Here is a 2019-nt window from a genome sequence, read left to right on the forward strand (position 1 = left end):
TGTGGCAACAGATTCATGGGTGATATTGTTGGCAGACAGGGGCAATTCTTCACGGACGATCAACTGCGGGTGAGGTATCCAGATTGTGGGATTGATTGTGCGGTATCTGCGTGTGGTTAGTGCAGTCTTTGCAGGGTGGAAGCTGTCGATGGAAGGCGCGAATTAACTAGTGTCTTCAGTAGTGGAGAGGCACAATTGTCCTTTAAAAGGAATGTTTCACAATTGAAGGTGTTGGAACAAGCACCAGATATGAAGAAACAAGCTCGCTTATAATTATTGGTATACTTTTAAGTAGACAAGACTATTCTAGACAACACAATTATCTGTTGAGTAAATATGCCCCTCGATATGGCACTGTTTTATTACGTCATGGTACCTTGCACAGCATGGTGAGAGCCAATTTGCGGCCATTGTATCAGGAACTCGTGCTCGTGAACTCCAGGTATGAACGACTCGACCATTGTATTTGTCTCGGCCCTGGTCGCCGCATGGCTTATGGAGTGGCAGGATTTTAATGACTTATGACATCATGAATGTCAAGGTGATGTGGAAGCCCTCTTCCCGAAATACTCCCCCCAGTTTTGCGGGCGTGTAGCTCAGAAACTAGAGAAGTCTAGCTCTTAAGAAGGGCAGGGTTCTGAACTGCACCACAAGGTCTTCGAGATGGCTATGTTAGAACAAAACCACATAAAAGTGTGGCAAATTTCCTTTATAGAAGGGCCTCGATAGACGTCATTCGCTACTTGTCAGTCTTTGGAATCAACAGTACACAAACCAAGCGTTCTACAGATGGAAAGCAGAGGGATCATCACCGGAGATGTAAGCCTTGAAATAGTCTACCGTCATTGACATCCACCCTTATGGAGTCACTTCATGTTCAGATCATTCATAGGCACATACCCACCAAACGATGCTTGCTCGTAAGACACGGCATAGGATCACCGTCATGCACGTACACACCCTATGGGGTAAAGTGGTTAAGTGTGCATTACGTTACCTAGTGCTTTATGATTTCGACTGCGAGCCCGTGCGTGCCGTTTGGCGCATGACATCCGCCTGCGTAAACGGGATAAATTAGACCTGCCCGAATAAGGCTCGACGCGAGCGCAGTTGTATGTGGTGAACCGAACTTCCCATACCTTGTATATATTTTGCGATATTGCTGGCAAAGGTATATGTACATCTATATATATATATATATATATATATATATATATATATATATATATATATGCAACGGAGGAAAGGGCGAGGTTTTCCGTTTCCAATGGAAAGCTTTCGGGCACATTTGGAACAATTTTTCAGGCCGAACCAGTGACAGCGTATAGAAGCAAACTGAATGGGTAGCGGCTCAAAGAAAAATGGCCGATGTTTTGTGGTGGTGAATTGGTTACATTCTGAGCAGAACCCAACCGTGGCAAGGGTTGCCACTCAGCCGTGGTTGCGTGCAAATACGTCAGGTTGTTCTACCGACATGCGTGCTGCTCGTATGAAGGTGTGTGTGTTCAGCGGAATTAATTTTAAAAAAGCACGCGGCTGACCGCTGATGCGACCCTGGAGCCGGCTGCCCAGTCATTGGTCGGGCTCGTGTCGGGTGGCTGCGCTGGCCCGCGCCGCCGCTGGCCGCTGTCGAGCACGCCGCATCCTGCCGTGCTGTGCTGCGCGGCATCAGCATAGTTCAGTGTGTGTTTATATGTGTGCGTGAGTGCGCAAAACGCTGTGTTTTGAGTGACGATGAAGCGGGAAAATATCTGTGTTTCAGTCCGCTGGCGGCGGTCGGGACCGACTCCCAGTGCCGGCTCATCTGATGGGACGCTCGTGCCAGCCGCTCGCCCGGACGAGCGTGTGTTCGTGACCGGTCCGGTACCCAGGCCGGCCGCCCTCTCCTGCCGCTCGTCCGGACGTCCGTCTTTACCAGCTGCTTTGAGTGCGAGGCTGGGTTGATCTGCTGTCTTATCTGCCTTTGGAGGATTTGCAAAGCCTTTCCTGTGCGGAACATGTCTTTCTGTATGCTTCCGC

This window comes from Pollicipes pollicipes, unplaced genomic scaffold (assembly GCF_011947565.3).
Source record: "Pollicipes pollicipes isolate AB1234 unplaced genomic scaffold, Ppol_2.1 Scaffold_4740;HRSCAF=5597_pilon_pilon_pilon, whole genome shotgun sequence".
Lineage (NCBI taxonomy): Eukaryota > Metazoa > Arthropoda > Thecostraca > Pollicipedomorpha > Pollicipedidae > Pollicipes > Pollicipes pollicipes.